The following is a 21,739-nucleotide window of genomic DNA, read 5'->3' as shown; positions in this document are numbered from 1 at the left end:
TGTGCCTAAATCTGCCTATCAGTATAACCTTGTTTGCTTATCAAAACGCGCGCAGAACTGTTGGTCGGTCACGGCCACAATAAAAAAAAGTAAATCGACGTTATCAAAAAAAGGAATCTTTTTTTTAAAAAAAAATCCTTCTCCTCCTCCTCCAAGATAAGAGGAAAGTGGGGAAAGGAGGTAGACGTGGAGAAATGGATGCAGCCGCTGTTCCTGGTTGGTGGAAACGGAGAACCGCTCAATACCACTAGGAGAGTGGGACATTCGCTTTACTCGAGAAGTAGGAGATGCAACGTGTGGTTTGAAAGAGGGGGGACTCCCCACCGACTTTTGCTCGCCCACAGTTCAAGTCGTCCCCTGCTCACCCCCTTTAACCCCCTTCAGCATCACTGTATAAAAGCTCCACGGTTAACAATGCGACGCCCAGTCAGACTCTAAAAGTTTGTGCGCAAAAGTTTCTCTTCTCTTCTCCTCAAAGACACAGTGATTCTTTTAGTTTTCCATCTTTCTTCTTTTCTCTTTCCATTGCGCTTTTTTAGTTCTATTTGAACTCGTCTATCGGCTTCTGACTGCTCCACTGTTAACTTCTTTCCCCGGGGTCTTAGCTTCAAAACTCGTCAAAGTGGATATGACAGATGAAAATAAGAACGGTAAGTAACAGATTTCATATAACCTTATTATAAAAGAGAGAACACCCTTTAGGCTTTTGTAAAACTCAATAACCATAAACCGTTTGTCTGTCTCTAAGCAATTGAATACCTATTACTCATACTTTATAACAGTGGCGGCTCTCTGAGGGAAGTCGCATCAGTAACAAAATAAACTTTTGTCGCTAGTACATAAGACATCCCTTAGTTTTAAGCGGTGAAATTGTAATACTTATCGATATAATTTCCCTAAAATTCGTCACTGTTTTCTATGTCCTTAGTGCAAGGTTCGATTCCGCAGAAGAACACAAATTGAGTATCCTTTACCGAGTGTTTCTCGTATTATTTTTAAGTGAGGACAAGTTTTGTTAGTCAAAACATTCCACACGTCACCCTACTATTTCCTCTGTTCGAAAGTAGATTTATCATTTTTAACTTTTTAAGCACATAAATATACAGCAGTGCGCTTATACCATAAAATAATATTTACTAAAATTATTTTCATTTAATATTTGTATTGATAGGAGAAAATATTTATTATATCTTAAGGAGCTTGGTTTAACAAAACTCCTTTATATATTTACCCAGTTTGTCCATATGTCCGTTCTAATTCCTTTATATATTTACCCTGTCTGTCCATGTGTCTGTTCAAACATCTTTATATATTTACTCCGTCTCTTCGTGTGTCCGTCCTAATTCCTTTATATATTTACCCTATCTGTCCATGTGTCCGTCCGAACTTCTTTGTATATTTACCCTGTCTGACTATGTGTCCATCCTAATTCCTTTATATATTCACCTTGTCTATCCATGCATCCGTCCTAATTCCTTTAAATCTTTACCCTCTCTGTCCATATGTCCGTCCTAATTCCTTTATATATTTACCATGTCTGTCCATGTGTCCGTCCAAATTTCTTTGTATATTTACCCCGTGTTTTCATGTGTCCGCCCTAATTCCTTTAAATTTATACCCTGTCTGTCCATGTGTCCGTCCAAACTTCTTTGTATATTTACCCTATCTGTTCATGTGTCTATGCTAATTCCTTTATATATTTACCTTGTCTATCCATGTATCCGTCCTAATTCCTTTATATCTTTACCCTGTCTGTCCATGTGTCCGTCCTAATTCCTTTATATATTTACCTTCTGTGTCCATGCGTCCGCTCATATACTTACTCTGTGTGTACGTGTGTTCGTCCGGCCGGGAGACAAAAAATATCAAGAACAACTTAATGAATCGCCATCAATTTTGTCCATAATGTAGAGAGTCAAAAGGAAGGAATCGAGTTTCTTAATGAAGGAGATATTCAAACCGGAAGTAATAAAAAAAATCAACCATTTCCGTTTTAAACTTTGACCAATAAACCAAAGACGGTAATGGATAGAGAGAACTGGTTTTCTGTAATCAATTAAGCGTTTGAACCTTAAATTTTATCTTTATCCTTATTTCTCTACTAAAAGCAAAAATGCTAGAAATCCATTACAACTTCCGGTTTTAATATTGATCTACATAGAGGAAGAATATTAAGAGATAGTGAGAAGCGGTTTCATTGGCAATCAATTTGATGTCCCAAATATATGAATTAGCCTCTCTCTTAACTCCTGTTCAAACCAGAAGTGGCAGAAATCAACCACTTCCGGTTTCAGCATTAATCTGTATACAGTAAAAGCGTCAATAGAAAGCATGAAGCATTTTTTGAATCAATTAAGCATTCCAAGAATATATTCCATTCCCACTCTAAGCTCACTGCTAAAACCGGAAGTGATAGAATCTAATAATATCATGCCATACAAACCAAACTCCTTCGCGTGGTGTACACGTGACCGTGTCGCGTACGTGCATTCAATAATTAAAGAATATCGAGATTATTTCATAACCTACTGCAAGTTGTATAATTTCTATCGCATTAAATTGTCTTATCTTTCACTGTATAATATGAACCTGTTTGAAGTTTTTAACCATAGTTGTTATACATTTCATTTTTTCCTTCTTTGGGTAGAAGGCTAATAGCAAGCTCACGGTGGTGAAAGGTGAGACGTCCAGGACCATTCGTGGTCTGAAGACCACACTTTGAAAAATGCCACATTAAGCATGTAAATGTCCAAATTTTGTTGCGAAAACTTTAAGAGAAACAAATTTTTGTTTTACCTACTTTCTACTTGTGGTCCCACATAGTGCAGTTTCTCACGCTCTCGCTTATGCAGCGAGCATTTTGGTTCGATTACCGGTGAGGACACTCGGTCGGAAAGATATCTATAAAAGTCTTTTTCAGGCCACTCATTAGGAGTAACGTTTTTTCCTGACGTTTCTGCATTCACATAACATAGAAGTTCCAAGACAACTTGCTTGTTTCCCTACTTTCTATGGTTTTGTGATCGCCTAAGAACACCATCCCTCATACGTGATAAGCTTAGCTAAATACACCTAAAAGCAGGGGTAAAAGTGCGGAGGAATGCGGGGGGGCGTCGTCCTCCAACTTCCAGAAAATATCTATACCGTCTCCCCACTTTCTTAAAGAAATACAATGGGCAAAGATTGGCATTGGGGACAGCGTGACGTAAAGCGTCCCTCTACCTTCCCAGATCCACTTTTACCCTTGCATAAATGACGAATGCCCAGAAATTTTATTCCTAAATTCTACTTTCCACATACTATAACAAAATAAATTATATTCATTTAAATGCTTGGGTTTTAAATAAAACAGATATTATATGTTGAATTTAATTTCTAATGTTACGTTAATGAACGAGGAGGATGATTAACGAAAGCCAGTATTTATGAATGAATTTGTGAAATGAGAATGTAGAACAAAATGTAAGAACTCAGGGAAAATAAACTGACACGATATTGTCCACCAATAATTCACAATCACCTGGAACCCAACTAGGTAATCCTTGCACCAAAACTCAGCGCTCTACTATTAATGTACAGTCATGTTCAAAATGATTGTCTCATATCTATAACTGTCTTCTTTTAAAAATATAATTTGATAATGATTTTGCAGGATACGTTTAGTACTGATACTATGTGTATACTATAATCAAGAAATGCATATTTGTGGTCAATTTCATAGGAAAAGAATTATAAATACGAAAATTAGAATGAGTAAAACAAAATGTTTGCTAAATGGACAAGAAAGTTTGATTTTTGTTTCATTGTTCTTATTTACTGTTCTTTTGACATGGTCTTTGCCGATTATACACATACTAACGTTATCAGAAATACCGGGCGAATTCGTTATCAAATTATATTCGTACAACAACATGTTTATAGACATGTGACAATAATTTTGGACATGAGTGTACGTCACCGTACCCATATGGCCCACTTTAAATTGAATGACGCATGGTCAATGTAAGAACCGCCAATGAAGATTTCCGTTTTACTTTTATGTACTGTCCACTAATTGTTAAAACAAGTAAAAAAAAAAAGGCAAAAAATTAAATAAAGTGAATCTTTCAGTTTAATGTATGACCATGGAAGAATTGGTAGAGGGAAAATGCGGGAGGAAACGGTAATAATCTGAGAAAATACAGACACAATGTTGTCCCGCAGATAAACAAGAAATCAGACGTGAAAACAACATATTTTTTTCCTACAACTGTTAGCTTATTATTTTAACACCAAGATCATGAACTTCCTGAAGCAGTGGTTCCCAACCTGAGGTGACACAAACTATGACAGAAATAAAATGTAAAATTTATGAATAAACCATAAGTTGTAATAAGCAATTATACTTTAATTTTAGTTAACTTCAAAACGCTACATATCTGACATTTTGTCTTTGTATTCAAGACATTTCTACTTTATTTATTTAACAATCACCAGATACAGCTTAGAGGTCACTTTATACTGGATATCTAACAACAATAATAACAATGGAAGGGATTTGGAAAGATATCGATCAGTACCTATTTTAGTAGGTACCATCACGGAATTTGCCTGGTAGGACTGAGGAAAACCCTGGAAAACCCCAGTCAGGATGGTCGACAGCAGGGATCGAACCCACGACTTCCCTAATACGAAGCCAATGCTCTACCACTTGAGCTACTTCGCTCGGAAATAATATGAAAAAATTTATAATTATACATTTTTTTTTACAAAATTATCAAAAATGAATACAAAATGCTATTTCAGTTTACAAAATGTTATTTACAAAACTTATGATGTAAGGGCAGAGGAAAAGCTTTGTGTGATGTTTGACATCGTTGTTTTTTTTTTCTTCACAAGTTTCTTGATATTCGGTGACAAGTTCGACAAAAATGAGTGTGCTTCTATTTGTACCTTCTAGTTTGAAATTGAGATTATTCACTATTTCAAAAAAAAAAAAAAAAAGTCTGCAAGATATGAAAGAGAAAATACAAATATGTCATCAGTAAAAGAAGTATAAAGTTCATATTTTCCTACTAACTAACTAACTCTCTCTATGGCCTATGGAACCCGGAGGTTCAATGCTGCGTTCACAAAAGCTCTCCACTGACTTCTATCCTAAGCTAACTGCTTCTAGTTTCTACTTTGTATTCCAATCTCTGCGAGATCCATCTTAATATTGTCCTCCCATCTGCGCCTAGGTCTTCCTAATGGTCGTTTTCCGATTGGTCTTCCAGTCAAGACTTTGAAAGTGTTTCTACTTTCTTCCATTCTAGCTACATGACCTGCCCATCTAAGCCTCCTAGACTTGACGACCCTAACAATGTTGGGTAAACCATATAAACTATGTAGTTCCTCGTTATGAAGTTTCCGCCATTCCCCATTCCCGTTCCTCTTAGGTCCGAATATTCGTCTCAGGATTTTTCAGGATCTCAGGATCTTCATATTTTCCTACACTTGGGAAAAATATTTCCACATCTGACTTGAGCTTGTGCAGTCTATTTAACATATTACCTTTTGACAACAAGTAAAGAACTTACTTCGGTAAAGTTTTATGTTCAGCACTAGGGTCGTCACACAAAGCCTCAAAGAGACGAGTATTTAGTGCACTTGACTTTACAAAATTAACAACTTCTAATGATATCTGCTTTAGGTTCTCTGGTTAAGTTTTGCAGCTAAAGCTTGCCTGTGAATTAAGCAGTCGGAACCAATACTTTTAGGATTTCTATCTTTTGCCGGTTTTATAAATCCAGACCGTAAACCTAACATTGCTGGAACTCCATCAATACGGGAGACTATTCCTCCAAATCTATCCCAAGACAAATCATTTTCAACAACAACAACAAGCTAATAGTAAAAGTGTCAGAACCTTTGGATAATGGATATTTATTCCATTAGCCAATTTTCATTTACGAGCCTACAGAATACAATTAAATTACAACACTGAGATATATCCATGGATTCATTATACTCCAGGGCAATATACATATATATTACGATGTCCCTTATATAAGGTAATTTCATGTTACGATACGCACACCCGCTGAATGTATTCTATGTAGTCGTAAACACGCATTAGTGAAATAGTACCTCCCTACGAGAACGTTAACCCGTGTCGACTTGACAACAAATTCATGAAATGGCGTTTCCACATTATGATATAATTTAGAATTTCCAACCGTGATAACGGAGAAACTAAAAGAGACAGAGAAACGAAACTTTGCACGAAGCAACTAGAGAAAGAAGGACATCTGCCTGTGTATTGACGAACATCACAGAATGGACAGTGTTGCCAATTCATGAAAAAGTTTGTTTTTGTAAATCGAATGATTAAAATTGGATATCATCATTGGAAGCAACAATGAAAATAAAAACAAAAGAAATGGTAAACGCAATATTTTATCACTTTTTCTGGTTTTTTGCTTCAACTGGAATTTTGGTTGCCTTAAGAATGTAAAGTTTGATAAGAGTCTCACCAATAGTATGATGTTTCTTTTTTATCTTTGGCTATTAGAAGAGAGTGATGCTTCCACCACCTTTTCATTATCCTCGTGAAAGGTTCAAGAGGAATTCAACTTTATACGTTTCAATGTGTTTCTTTCCATACACACACACACACACACACACACACACACAAAATAAGGTGCGTCTGTGAAGTTTGGATATACTGTTCACAAACGTCATTCAAGTGAAAACTTTCGGAGAGCATCATTGCTAAGGACATGAAAAACAGAACATTGTAGTACTTAAATACCATATTTTGTAATGAACATAAAACCAGTGTTTCTTTTTAGAAAAAATCCTGTGGGCGCACTTAGTATTCGAAGAGGCACTGCTGGTATTATTCAATGTATTATTATATTATAGACACATTATTTTGATCTCTCCAGAGGAGCAGTGCCCCCTCAAAAAAAAAAAAAAAAAAAAAAAGAAAAGAAAGAAAAGAAAAGAAAAGAAAAGTCAGGAAAGAACACTGCGTAGAACCATACCTGATGTAATCTCACTATACAATCTTCTCTTTGAACTGGAAGCTGCCATTTTACTTCACACACATACGCTGACACAAACTACAGATTACCAAGTCAATGCAACTTTCACAATACCACAAAATACTCTTCTCAGAACAGAATACCGGCCTGAAAAATTAATGAAACGAACAATAGCTTATGAATAGTCCCAATAGTGCAAATATAGACAGTCTGCGTTATGTTTATTACTGTATTCAGAAACATAATAGCAACATTGCTAAAACAAGAAGGAAAGAGCTCGTTATCAATCGATCAGCTCTAAATTAAATATGTCAGTTTTTCGTATTTTAATTATTGACAAGTGTCGAAAATAAAATACGTAGTAAATACAGTTATGCTCTCTTTTAATATTATTGTCACCTTTTCGTTTATAAAGTTGTTTCTTAACAATTACTTTTTTTTACTGTCGAAAAGATTGTCTGTGTGTTTGAAAGTACTAAAAAGAAATTAAAAGCGACATTTGAATAACTCGTATTTGATTTACAATGAGCTAGTAATGTAAACTAAATTACGATTTTTCTTACGGTTATTTGAAATACAAACATTATAACAAAGAAACGTTAAATCAAATATTGTACAAACGCAAAATAACTATTCAGTAAGAACTGTGGTTTCATAAACTTAAAATTTGGTAATAATAATAATAATAATAATAATAATAATAATAATAATAATAATAATTATTATTATTATTATTATTATTATTATTATTATTATTATTATTATTATTATTATTATTATTATTACTAAGAATTATAAGCTGTATCTAAAGTTGCACAGGGGATCAGCCAGAACAGGTATGGCCAACTAGCGAAGAAAAACAAAGATGGGGAAGTGTGAAGTTTTCAAGATTTATAATAGGGGCGCCAGGAAAACAAGGGAGCCACTGTCCAAGAGCATAATAAATATATACCGGTAGTAACTAACAGTGAGAATTCCTATTTAACTTAAAGCTTATTTTTAGCTATAAGCAAAGCTTTACGCGTCACGTTTGACATTTATAGCAACTAACGAACACCGTATGACATTTCTGGTAATTCTTCAGGAAAATAGTTTTGTAAGCGTATGAACTTTCTGACAACATTTTTTACATGAATAGAAAGATAATCCACATAGGAACAACATACAGCAGGACTTCTACTCGTATAAATGTCAAATAAAACATTACTAATAACATAAAATAGCAACTAATGCAAATTCTCCGTGTTAGTTATTAGATGTTTATGATATCCTAGGAAGCTGAATTTCCAAACAACGTTGTAAAAATCTGGCCTGAATGCCGCAATTGTTGCACTTCCTAGGGACAGTGATTTTTTTTTTTTTTTTTTTTTTACAAGAATACCTACAGTAGTTACAAACTATTTAGTACTATTTTATATTTTTGATTTAGGATTTAGGATTTACATTTCTGGGCTTTCGTCATCTATGGTCATCTCAGCCGATCTCCTTCAGCGATCACACTATCCGAGGAAAGGGAAGGAAGAAAGATTTGGGGATGGAAGGAAGCGGCCTGGGACTCATATGTTAGGTACCACCTCGGCATTTGTTTGGTATGAATGAGAAAAGCCCAGGAAAATCTTATTTAGGATTGCTGGCCTGAAAAATCTTTTAACACTTTTCGATCGAGTGCCTCCACCCGGAATCGAACCCGGGACCTCTCACAACGAAGAAGAGAGCGTTGGTGACTTCGCTACACTTTTATATTTTTGAGTAAACAAAATTCTATCTCCAATACTTTTTTTGTTTTACTAGAATTTAAAATGTGGTTGGTTTTATTGGGTTACTCTGTACAAGCTCATAATCTTACATTATTATAATTTATATTACTCTTAATAAAAAATCAAACAATTGTATCGTCACATCGTGGGTATTCAATATAGAGTATCCCCAATCAGAAAAAGTTTGGAAACCACTGGTTTAAGGTTTTCACGAGCTCTTGCATTCTCAAGATCCTCTTTACAAAAGACAAAGCTAAGTGTCTGTAATATTGAGCAAGGTTAGGGTAATAGGCTGATAGACCAATTGCATTAGTGGTTCACGAAGGTTACCATGTTATAATACCGAGATACATCCTTTCGTATCTTCTCGAAATGATCCAATTTCCTCTTGAACTCTCTTGCGGGTAATCAAGCGCTTTTCCATTTCGCGTTCCCACAATCTTCAAGTTCCTTACTCCTAAAGGGAAAATACGTAGTTTTTTTTTATCAAAACCAAATGAAGTGGTTCAAATTACAGAAAAAAAGATAGGAAAAGTTCGGTATTCGAGTTGTTAATAAAGATGACAGGAATGTGTTGGTTATCTCAAACAATGGTCTTTCTGCGGGAACGTGGTCTTTAACCATTTCAGGGTATGTAAGAAGATTATTTTTTTTCTTTTCTTTTTCTTTTACTAAAGACTACTTTAGGAAACAATGTTAACCGATTTCATCAAAAGCGCTAGAAAGCAGAAAATAATAAATGCTCTAAAAGCAGAAAATAATAAAGGCACTAAAAACTAGAAAATAATAAAAGCACTAAAATGTACAAAATAATAAAAGTATTAAAGATTAGAAAATAATAAACACTCAAAGCAAAAAAATAATAAAAGCACTAAAAAGGAGAAAATAATAAAATCACTAAAACAGAAAATAATAAAAGCACTAATGGCAGAAAATATTAAAAGCAATAAAAACAGAAAAAGCTCTTAAAAGCAGAAAATCATTGTAATAAAGTGTCTAATACCAGAAACAGCAGCATTCAGTTCTGTCTGTGCCAGATCAATTAAACTAGTGCCTAGTATAAAATTATTTTTATGGTAACTTTATGAAATATTAATTTGTTTGGCTTAGCAAAGAGTTAAAAGATTTTCATAAATTATAGTAGTGAATTGATTTCTTTTTCTTTTAAGACATTTATTATTATTATTTTCTTTTCAGAGCTTTTATTATTTTCTACATCTCAGCACTTCTGTTGAAGGCTAATAATATTGTTTTCTCTAAAGAAAAGTTTTTATTTTCATTTTTAGTGCCTTTTTGAAGTTAGCTATTTTTCTTTTAAGTTTATTTAATTTTTCCATTTTTCTTTTATCCCAGTAGCTTACTTAGATACCTAAACTAAAGGTTGGACACTAACTTCCTACTAAGTGGATTGACCTCCGAAACATGCGTGAACAAATTGGTTTACGTGTTACGGAATTATGTGTGAACATTCACACTATCAGCTCGCGATCAGTTTCTAATTTAATTTCAGAGACCATCACCATTTCCTGATAAAATTTATATGATGCCTGCGAGAAGGACATTCCTTGAAAATATTTTTTTTTAAAAAAGTATACTCATAATGGTTATACCTATGTTGAAGGTATGCGTAAACACGCACAGAATGAATTCAATTAATTACGGTATTAACCCTATGTACAGCGGGCCACAGAAATTCTTGAGGTACAAAATCCGTGAGATAGGCAACCCAACTAACGCCTGCTTTAAGATTAATTACGCCTAGTAGTAGCTAGCACAACAGCCTGAAGTTGCCCCCAACTGTTAAAAGCACAAATCGTAAAAAGTGTTTTCATGCAAAAGTGGAGCGAAGCTCTGGCTGACGAAATGACAAAAGGGAGTCTTTGGATACTTGTACTCACAGTACTTCCTGTTTGTATGATACACACGTAACACAGCCATGATAACTGTACACAGCCGTGTATGATAACTATACTCAGCCAGTTGAAAAAATATACGGATATAAGAGGCACTGATGAGAAGATAACAGTCGGGGGACTTGATTAATCTTAAAATTAACTCAAATAAGAATTATAAAAACGAGTTTACCTTGTTCAAATAACTATACATATCCACGTATCAAATAATATACTGATAGATTATGCGGTATATATGGTAGGTTATTTTTTTTAACTAAGTCAAAGCTTTGCCCTGAGTTTTGAAACTATTAACAGTAGCCCTACCTACAAATTAATTAAAACTATGGATGGATCATTTGGGGGAAGAACCCAACTCACAATGAAAATTTTGGAGGCGTGAGCTCCTAGGTACCGGTGCTACTGATGCATACGTAATACTACTTCGAAAGAAGAAATTGTTGATTTCATTATTCGTTAAATAATTTTTGAAAATGTTAAATAATTTTTGAAAATAATAAACAAATCACGAACCCTCAGTTATATTTGCAACCTAAGGAGAAATACGCTTAGTACGGGTAATATCTCTAACTCGTTTAAGTGTTATCGAATTCCGCATTTTTAATATTTATAAATAAATTACTGCATAACAATATTTAGCATTTTCAAAAGTTATTTAACGAATAATGAAATCAGACAAGTTTTCCTTTCGTAGTAACATTACGCATCAATCAGTGGCGCTGGAACCTAGGAGCTCAGGCCCTGTTAGACCCCCAAAATTTTCATTAGACGCTGGGTTCTTCCCCTGAATGACCAATCCATACTTTAATTGATTTGCAGGTAGGACTAATAGTTTTAAAACTCTGCGCAAGGCTTTGCTTTTATTTTAAAAATATATAAACTAATACATATACCACATAATCTATCCGTATATTATTTGATACGCATATATGTATAGTCATTTATATAATCTCTCGTTTGAGTTAATTATAAGATTATTTAAGTTCCCCCACTGTTATCTTCCCATCGACGCCTGTGGTGTCCGTATATTTTTTTCTGGTACTGTGCTGTGTACTGAGTACAAGTATGCAAAGACTTCCTTTTGTCATTTCGTCAGCTAGCGTTTTGCCTCACTCCTGCACAAAAGCATTCTTTACGATTTGTTCTTTTCACCAGTGGGGGCAACTTCATGCTGGTGTTCTAGCTACTCTACCAGGCGTAATTAATCTTGGAACGGGGTTAGTTGTGTTGCTTAACTGACGGATTTTGTACCTCAAGAATTTCTGTGTCGCGCTGTACATCAAGGGTTACACGTAACACCATACGCGAAGGAAGTATTTTAAAATGTCCACCACATAAATTATTACTTTATGTCCCAGAAAATGTAATATTTTCTGTATTTTGTACTAACTATAAACTAAAATAACTGAAGGCACAAAATAGAGAAGTATATTACATTTTGGGGGAGAGGGAGGGGCAGAAAATAATGATTTATTTGGTGGACATTTTAAGCCTTTCTTCATGTGCGGTGTTACGCGTAACTCATGGTTCACATTTAATGTCATCACTCTGAAACCAGTAGGTCTTTTCCATTCAGATGTACGGTGATTTCCGTCAGCTGTACCTGTGGCGACGCCTAGTATTAGAATCTTGAATCTTAACTGGAAATAACCTCATATACATTATGGTGATACTTTCTACCAATGGAGGGTAGCTGCTTTATTTCTACCACGAAAATTTATTTTTTAACATTTTGGGTTATTTCATACAAATTAAAATCAATGAATGATAGAAAGTAAAATTCCTGAGTTATGATATGATACTAAAGAAACATCCATAAATATTCTTATCCTAATAAAAGTGTGGATAACTTTTAACCCACCTTGGTGTACGTAAGGTTAATCCTGGCCGCCGTAGAGAAATTTCATGGTCTAGATCCCAAAACTATTGTTAGATACTCATAGATTTCTATGGACCAACCCCAAATGAATACTCTCTTAAGGAAACAAATAAAAAAAATATCAATATTGGTGCACCCATGTCCAAGTTATGCGTGAACGTATAAATATTAAAAACTGTTAATTACGATTTTCTCACTGCACCCGTTGAAATGTTTCATTGTTTAGTTCCAAATAATATCCTGTGATACTGATGATCGGTATGGAGTCACCGTAAAAGTCTGATTTTTCAAACAAAAGAAGAATCATTAAAATCGGTGCACTTTGTAGAAGTTTTAGTGAACATGAACGTTATAATGGGTGTCCAAAAAATAACGGATTATTTTTGAATTTTGAGCCATGTATAAAATAAGATGTGGCCAAAAAGTTGATAGCGTGACAGCTGACAGTTCAGGGTTATTTAAAAAAAATTGGAGCTCTATGCAAAAGAACAACACATTTGCATTGTTGAGCAATGCTTTAAAAATGATGAAGATTTGGTACTACAGTTTCTCTTTTTCGTACAAAATGAAGACTAATGATTATCCCAATTAGCCCACCACCAGTACACCTTGAGGAAGAAAATTGTGCGTTTGTGTCAACGAAATGCAGCCACATTTCTGCCAAACGGTCAAGAAAAATTTCAACAAAAGAGTGGGTACAGAGCAGTGAAGAGGTGTAAGCCATTTACCCGATGTGTTATTTCATACATAACCCTATACTCTATACTTTATGTATCAATAAAAGAATACCTCTGTTTTATTTAAATTATAAACCTGTGTTTTCTAACAAAATTACTTTATGCGTGAATTTTTGGTATTCCCTTTATATATATATAAACGACTCGGACTGAATATCTCTCGGTTAAAAATATGATAAATTAATATCCTAATATGATATATTTTAATAAAATGTATGTAACCATTATCTCCTTTCATGCATTTACGTTGATTGTCTGAGGTCCTTACATTTCACCGGATTTAGTCCCTAATGATGTTTCCGAACATTCGTTAGCAATATGTTCTGTTCTTCATAACCTTTAATTGCATAAGGAAGCAGGCACAAGAAAGAACTCAAATCGGAAGCCAGAAGCAAATAACGTGATTGAACATTAAAACGTATAAAGCGTATATATATATATATATATATATATATATATATATATATATATATATATATATATATATATATATTTGCTTCTGGTTTGCAGAATTTTTGATATTGTTCAGCAAAATTCATAGAGACAAAGAAAAAATTTGTTTTGTGATAAAGTAAACCAACAAAGTTGCAAGTAGGGGAAACTATTGTTTATTAACTAATAATTGTATGTGTAGGTCTTCTACTGTAAATAAGAAGCATTTCCGTTTTGATGTGTACCCTATTTTGGTGGAGAGGGGTACTTAGCGTATTATCCGCGGAATTCGCTTATTCACAGTTGTCGCGCCACCAAATTCCGCGGATTACCATAAGTTTACTGTACTTCGTTTTACCCTCTATACAGAGTTTATTCCGTTCTTTTTTCTTTCCTTTTCTTTCTAACACATATTTTCACAATCAAATTGCCAGTACATTCTCGCTTCGGTATATCTTGCCTTAGTATCTTGTTACTACGGTGAGCAACTCTATGTTTCGTGTTCTTTTCTCGGATATATAATTACATTAGCAAATATAGTTACACGACAGATGCTGTACATCACATGTGCAATAAAAGTGTATTATTATCTGAAAGAAAAATCTTGTCTATTAAAGTATTACGTTTATGAATGTTTTCACACCACTCAAAAGGAATTGTAATCTTTTAGATATGCCTACCGTCCTTTTAAAAGGATACTCTGCAATACTGACTTTAAGGCGTCCTCGTCTATGCTCTATCAATCCAATGTGCTTTCTACTGGCCCTTTTTAAAGCACACCCCCTCCCGGTGAAACTGGAAATGGGGGATCATCTTTTTTGCCTTTTTTCGTCATAAAGCAGTAATATGAGCTAAAATAAAAAAGATTAAAACAATTAATAGTAGAAATTTTTTCAGGTATAACTGGGTTCATAGGGGTTTACAAATTATCACTAAGTACTTTTAGCAGTCCATTAGTTACGGAAAATCGAGAAAAACTGGTTCTAAATCTCTTTTCATTTTGTTATTTATTTATTTATTGAAACAGAACATTATTATTCTTTCATGAAATAATATATTTACAATTTCCCTTTTAAACCTTGTGAAGCAATCAGCATAAATATCTATATTATTTGTCATTTTTAAGAGTCCGTTGTAGGTTGCACTAATCCTCCATGTTGGCGACTTATTTAGGATATTCGTCCTTGCTTTTACACAATAAAAGAAGTTATAGTTTTCTGGACGTGTTTTTCTACCTGGAACGTTTATTCGAAAGCTCGAAAGCAATTCGTTGCAGTCTAGCTTATTATTAAGTATCTTGTATAAAAAATATGTCAGATAACGTTCTTCTTTGTTTGAGGGTTAGAGTTTCAAATTTCCTATTTAATAAATTAGAGTTTTCAGTTCTTGGGAAATTGTTTGTTTCCTTATATACAAGATATCTAAGAAATTTGGACTGGATTTTTTTCTATTTTTAGTGAGTTAATTTTTGTATCTGGGTTCCATACAAGCGTCGCATATTCGAGTTTGGATCGAACGTAAGTTTGATACAATTTTTGAAGCGTGGCAGGTTTACGAAACTCCCTACTAATTCTTAGAATAAACCCAAGATTTCTGTTCGAAATCAAAATACAGTAATTGATTCGTTTCTAGCCGAACAAATAGAAGTTGTTGCTCACTTTAAATACCCCCACCCTGTCACTATCGATCTTGCGTGTCATGCCTAGCGGTGTGGACCATTTAGCACTTTCAACTGCTCCTTGCAGTTGTACCATGGACATACGTGTAGTGTGCCTTTTCTGGTTCTGACGTTCTAAACCGGAGGACGCTAATCTGTATAACTAGTTCACTGTCTCATGATGGTCTTTGAAAATCCAAAATTATGTATTTTTGTCCTTAAATAAAGGAAGAAGCTGCGTCCGTGTGTATCTCATTGCTTATGTTGCATGTCAAATGGTGGTGTAGGAGATATCATGTTCTCAATTTAATTGTGTAATTTTGCACTTCTAAACTGACTACTAATTCAAGTTGGTCTGAATATACCATTCTTTACCTGGCGCTTCCCTTCGTGGATCCTGCATATTTCACGCCCTCTCTTTGCTGTTCATTGGTCTGACCTCTATTACAATTTCAAATGTAGCATTGAATCTTCACTATTATTATTATTATTATTATTATTATTATTATTATTATTATTATTATTATTATTATTATTATTATTATTATTATTATTATTATTATTATTTCTCTAATTTATATATAGCAAGAGTTTTCTGCCTACCCTTGTAGTACAAGTACGATTATTATTTTTTTTACCAACTTTGTTTTAATCAGACAACAGTTGTTTACTGGATAGTTACTTTGTGTTTGTACAGTATATTCAATTTAACATCTCTTTGTCACAACATTCGTAATATTTGTAATTACAAATGTAGTTTATTTCTGTCAGCATGTGTGCGCACTATTTGCTAGCTCTACACGCTTCATCCCGTCCTCTTTCCGAATGAGCGCGTTCAAGTTGAGAAGCACACGTATAAAATAAAAGTCGTATTATTTTTAAGACGGAAGGAAAGTGGCAAGGTTTCATTCACACGATTGATATATATGTGTTGTATAAATCAAAGATACGAGATATATCAGTAGGTAAATTACATCAAGGTGAACAAAAGGAGATGCTTGGCAGTAAATTATCAAGCGCAGTTTTCGATAAAATAGAACAAAATAAAGTTTATACGTTTCAAAATACCTACAGTATTCGGCGGCAATAATGTTAATAATTTTCATGTTGTTGGGACAGATTGTTTATTGGTATTGATTTATGTACAGTATTCGTTTAAATAAAACAATGGTAGAGCGTTTACCTCGGTGCGTGGAGTTCCAGGTTCTCCGTTCCAAGTAATCCTAGTAGCAGAGACATCTTGCAAACCGCTTGCTGTAAGCTTTAATTGCAAGTCAGTCAAGCCTGCATCCAGCTTGATTGAAAAACTTGCAAGCATGTCGCAAGCTGGATTCCAGTAACGAAGTTACAAGGGAGCAACCTTGCATTCAGTCTTCCATTCAAGCTTTTCGCAAATCGTCAAGTCAATAGCCAATGAACGGCCAGTGACTATGACGTTCTGCGAAGGATGTAAAGCATCGTTTGCAAGTACAACAAAAGGCAGCTTTTATGAAAGCATGCGTTTCAACTGCAAGCGTAGAAAGCCAAAAGACAAGCATGCGCCAACTGGCCGAAAGCTATCTTGTTTGCTACTGGGGAAGTTTGTAGTAGGCAACATCGTGTCCGTGGGCTTTCTCCGGGACAGTCCCTTTTCCTTCCACTTCTCATTCCACCATTTCTCTCATTATCATTTATTGACATAATTATTCACCTCCCTTAGCCTTTAAAAAATACATGGTTTAGAAGCATATTGTATTTAATGCTTTTTTTCCTTCTCTAACGGTGACACACATACTACTACCAACGACAAATATGCTTCTAACTGTGGGGCACATATTACTTGTAATGAATCAGATTGACGTTGAACTATGCCACTATGTCGAATGAGTGCTATTCTGCTACCCAGATTAATACACCCTGTTCGCTATAAGAGTGGTCTCAGTCAAAACAAACCCTCATGATCGTGATCGAAATGGAACATAGAAATTACTATGTATGTATGGAAAATAGATTCAATTTTAGAATCCATAATAAATCACATTTTTCACTTATTTCTAAATAACGAGATCCAAACATAGAAATTATTTTTTAAGAAATAAAAAATATTATCTTCGTACATCATTAGAACAACGAAAATTAAAGACAAATTTCAACATTCGTTACTACGTCATTATGTCCTCTCGTCGCTAATCGCTCTTATGTCACTTCAGTAGTCGTTGGATCAGGATGGATGCATTATAATTTGTTTACATTACAATCACTCTTATAGTGAACTGTGTAGAGGTTGTGTACAAAGGTACTAGCCTTCGGCTAGCTGAAGACTTCGCCCATAAGACTCCCAAAATTGGTCGGCCCACGGCCTCACACTTCATATATCCCCAACATATATCTAATCTTAAGGAAGTTCGAGATCGTATTATAACAATTGCAACCCTCTACCCTTTTTCTTCCCAGCCTTTATTATTCCTTTCTAATAGAAACATAAAAAACGATAAAACACATCTTTAATTAGCACGTATCTACTCTTAATGAATTTCAAGATATGGCCATGTTATTTTAGAAATTATAGTAACTATATAATTTTCTTCCTTTCTAGGGAAATATAAAAGAAACACTAAAACATTTTTTAAAGTATTTTAAATGGAAATTCTAAATATCGAATTTCATGTATCTAACCTTGAGGAACTTCAAGATATGGCTATCTTATTTCAACAATTGCAATCCCTACTCTTTTTTTCTTCTACCCACCTTTTTTCTTCCCTTCTTGCAGAAATATTAAAAAATAACGTTAAAACGTCTTTAATTACTTTGATTGAAAAACCAAATACCTAATTTAATGTTACTAACCTTAACGAATTTCGAGATTTGGCCATCAAATTATGACAATTGTAATCTCAAACATTTTTCTTCCCTTCTAGGCCAAAACGTCAAAAATCGCTGAAATATGTGTGTAATTATCTTAAATGAGAAATCCATATACCAAATTTCATGTCTCTAACATTCAGACATTCTGATATAAAAACATTTTAAGATAATAATTGCCACCCCTCTTTTCCCCTAATTCGTCGAATTTCCAAAGTCATTCTTTACCAGGACCTTACTTCACACGTTTTATGTCCTGCCTAATTTTCAAGTTTGTCCTGGCGTTGAACATTAGCCACGCAGAACTCATTGTCTTATGTATAGAGATATTGCACTTTTAGAACAGCATGTAGTGATATTGAACCGACTCTATATTGATTTCATAACACTTTCTTGATAGATACTGTCGTGAGAATAATAAACCTCACAAACCGTTTTCTGAGCACATATACAAGAAACAAAGTTCTTTAGTCTAAAAATAAACTTAAAAGCTGCCTTCTTACAAATCTACAATTCACATATTGCGTGTTCAAATGAAGTACTTTTTAAAGCATACACGCTATATTATTACAACAAGGTCTAGTAACCTTGAGATAGTTTTGAATTACAGAGAATGCGGTACTGCTTATGTTTTAAATAAGTTGAAATGACAATACGGAAGGACATTGGTAATTTTCACACACGTGATTAGACTGTCTGTCTCTGAACAATTATGCAATACTTTGACCAGAAATTTTTGGTAACAAATAAAAGCAAATTTATTTATTTTTGCATTGTAAAACTATATAGTCCAGAAAAATTAGACAAAAAGTTGCAAACTTTCTTTAAAAACCCAAACAAGCTGAATTTTTCGAACAAACCGTTATTCTAATGTCTTCTAATATATCTTGAAAAGTGCCTTTAATTTCAGCTGTTTGCTTGTTTTTTTTAAGAATATAAAAAGTTGAAATGTATTTTTTGCAATTATTTCGAAAATTATAAATTTTTCGAGGAAAATAGTTATGAGGAAAACTGTAGCTTATAAATTTCTACATAGTACGATCTCTACACATTTTTCAATCGTAGAATCAATCATTTCAGACGTACAAATTGAAATACAGGGTGTCCAATATACAATGCAGCCCGGAGTTTGGGATAGTAGAACTTTTGAACCGGAAGCGTTACACAAATAATGATTATACCAAAATAAAGCCTTGTTCATGCATATATTTTTAAACTAGGAAGCAACGATTGAAGTACACTAGGAACCACACAGTGTTGCCAGATGTAACCGAAGGTGTAAATCAATTCTTTTTTACAAGGCACGTAAATTGACACATAACTCATATGTATAGATGTTCTGTCGTTAATTTTCCGTTTGTATAGTTGGAGTAGCTTGGAAACTATCGAATGGAAAAAGTAATTTTTCATTTCTACCGATAACTAATCGGATGAGGCCTCTGTAAGGGGTAACGAGAGAAAACGTGGTTCTCATAAATTAACTTTCTGAATTGGCAACAGTGCTGATGTTCCAGTGCATCAAAAAGTGTGTAAAGGATCTGTCTACATTACGCAATTTCTGAAAATATTGAAAAAGAAACCGTGAAATTATCGTGATAAAACTTTTACTTAATGCACCCGACAACACTGCTATTCATTGAATCAAAACGGGGACACTTCCAGAATCTACCGTAGAACTGACAATTCAGTGTCGCCAATTCAGGATATTAATTTATGAAAACCACGTTTTCCCTAGTAACCCCTTACAGAGGCCTCACCCGATTAGTTATCAGTGGAAATGAAAAATTCTTTTTTTCGTTCCATAGTTTCCAAGCCACTCCAACTATACAAACTGAAAATTAACGACAGAACATCTATACGCATGAGTTATGAGTCAATTTACGTGATTTGTAAAAAAAAAAAAAATGATTTACACCTTCGGTTACATCTGGCAACACTGTGTGGTTTCTGGTATACTTCAATCGTTGCTTCCTAGTTTAAAAATATATGCATGAACAAGGCTTTATTTTGGTATAACCATTATTTGTGTACCGCTTCCGGTTCAAAAGTTCTACTATCCCAAACTCCGGGTTGCCTTGTATATTGGACATCCTGTACATCTGAATAAAAATAGGGTGTTTTTAAGACTGCGAACGATTAAGACAGCAAAATATCTCGAAAAATAAGTGGATGATTAATGAAAGCGGAAAGAGTTAGTTGAGGGAGAATTCTCCAGGAAATGGCGGAAAACCGGAGTAAACCGATGGACACGATATTATTAACCACACTACGATGAAACTAAGAACTCCGTACACCAGAAGTGACTACCCTACTACCACTGTGACACCATGCAATAAACACTTCTTGGTTATATAGAAGGATAAAAGTGGAGATAGAATCAACTTTTTGACACGGGAGCCCATCAGAAAATAAATTTCTCATTATTTGTTAAGATTTTTTTTTTTAATCTCTTTGAAGATAATATTTAGAAAGCGGAAGTTATGAAATAAACTACTTCAAGGTTAAATAGAGGAATGAAAATATAGATGGAATCTCCATTTGGGTCACTGAATCTTTATCAAGAAACATATTTTTCTATAGTTTGCTGTTTTGTTATAGTCCATATTTCGCTATATTTTGTCATTTACGGTGTATGTCATAATACAGATGTGCAGGCAGACAGTAGACCCGCTAGTTCTCTCGGACTTCTCATACTTTATCATTTTTGTCATGATAAAGATGTATAGACAGAAGGACAGACACACTAGTTCTATCAGACTTATCATGTTTGCTAGTTTTGTTGTGATATACATGTGCAGACAGGCAAACGAAGATATTAGTTTTATCAGATTTATATTTTGCTATTTTTGTTGTGATACAGATGTGCAGACAGACGGGAGGAACACACGAGTTCTATCAGACTTATCATATTTTGCTATTTTTGTCGTGATACAGATGTGCTGACAGACGGAGGGACACACTAATTATTTCAGACTTATTATATTTTGCTATTTTTGTTGTGATACAGATGTGCAGACAGACGGGAGGAACACACGAGTTCTATCAGACTTATCATATTTTGCTATTTTTGTCGTGATACAGATGTGCTGACAGACGGAGGGACACACTAGTTCTTTCAGACTTATTATATTTTTCTATTTTTGTTGTGATACAGATGTGCAGACAGACGGGAGGAACACACGAGTTCTATCAGACTTATCATATTTTGCTATTTTTGTCGTGATACAGATGTGCTGACAGACGGAGGGACACACTAATAATTTCAGACATATTATATTTTGCTATTTTTGTTGTGATACAGATGTGCAGACAGACGGGAGGAACACACGAGTTCTATCAGACTTATCATATTTTGCTATTTTTGTCGTGATACAGATGTGCTGACAGACGGAGGGACACACTAATTCTTTCAGACTTATTATATTTTGCTATTTTTGTCGTGATACAGATGTGCTGACAGACGGAGGGACACACTAATTCTTTCAGACTTATTATATTTTGCTATTTTTGTTGTGA

At 34.3% G+C, this 21,739-nt stretch overlaps 1 long non-coding RNA gene across 1 annotated transcript in view; it reads left to right on the top strand.

Annotated features, from left to right (window-relative positions):
* Positions 1-405: 405 nt before the first annotated feature.
* Positions 406-21,739, top strand: part of LOC145672804 (uncharacterized) — a 148,320-nt gene continuing 126,986 nt past the window's right edge. Inside the window, exon 1 of the long non-coding RNA XR_014128670.1 lies at positions 406-650. This is a non-coding gene — a long non-coding RNA (uncharacterized LOC145672804). The remainder of the gene's footprint in view (positions 651-21,739) is intronic.

This window comes from Thermobia domestica, chromosome 16 (assembly GCF_964235325.1).
Source record: "Thermobia domestica chromosome 16, izTheDome1.hap1.1, whole genome shotgun sequence".
NCBI lineage: Eukaryota > Metazoa > Arthropoda > Insecta > Zygentoma > Lepismatidae > Thermobia > Thermobia domestica.
Note: the sequence above shows the minus strand (reverse complement) of the source record. Positions and strands in the feature narration are given on the sequence as shown.